Below are 1,076 nucleotides of genomic sequence, written 5' to 3'. Positions count from 1 at the left end.
GGTCAGGAGTCAGCTTTAGGGGTCAATTGACCAAATTGCCCCTCGCCGGTTCGACCCGGTTTACAAATAATTCAATATTTCTTCTGGATCCCTGACCTAATTATTTGATCGGTTTAACAATTCTTTTTTTTTTATTTTCTCTTTTCCACTGTGTTCGCAATAGTCCTAAGAACTGCGGCGTCACATTTTATGGTTTGAAATTTGAGTTTAAATCGAGATCGCAGTCCTTCCCGAGAAGGTCACCCATCACTGTGACTCTCTGCTCGTTTAACTTCTTATATTCTGTTTTTCTTATTTATACTTAACTAATTGACAATTACTAATTATTTGTGTTCAGGGCTTATCTAGTTGTCTTAGATATGGTTCTAATCCTCTTAATTATCTGGACCGACACCGATCATTAGAATAGTAAAATATACCAGGCTATGCAAATAGGGGTGTTACAAGAATGCCCTAGAGCATATCATTTAGTATGTATCTTGTAAATGTTTTATTAATAAATGATGCATGCATTTTAGATCATCATTTAGGAGTAATTTTTGCACATAATCTACCCTTGTTCATAGCTATTATTATAAATATTAGCATATATTTAGTCAATTTTGCAATTTTCACTTTTCTTAGTTTAATTTTTGGAATTTATTTGTTTTGTAGGGTAAATTTGGAGAAATTTGATGTATTTTGATCAGAGTAGCCATTTGGAGGAGATTAAAGTCGAATTGCAAAAATTTTGAAGTTGAGTAAAAAATGGCCGAGAGCGACACAACCTGCAGCACAACCGAATTAGCTTATGTCGCAGGTTGTGTCGATCGTCAGATATTCACGCCGAGAGCTACACAACCCGCGACACAACCAACGACACAACTTACTCGGCTTATGTCATTTTTACTGGAAATAATTGACGTGGCATTTCCGTTACTCCAGCTTTTTACCTCACTTTCTCTGGAACCTTCCCCCTTTTACCCATTCTAGGGCAGACCCTTAGCCTATATAAAGCCTCATTTTATCATTTTCTTTCCATAGAGAGCAAGAGAGGCATTTTTGGCAAGATTAGCAAGAGAGAAGGAGGGAGCACG

This window comes from Hevea brasiliensis, unplaced genomic scaffold (assembly GCF_030052815.1).
Source record: "Hevea brasiliensis isolate MT/VB/25A 57/8 unplaced genomic scaffold, ASM3005281v1 Scaf341, whole genome shotgun sequence".
Taxonomy (NCBI): Eukaryota; Viridiplantae; Streptophyta; class Magnoliopsida; order Malpighiales; family Euphorbiaceae; genus Hevea; species Hevea brasiliensis.
The sequence above is the reverse complement of the archived record's forward strand: the minus strand, read 5'-3'. Positions refer to the sequence as shown.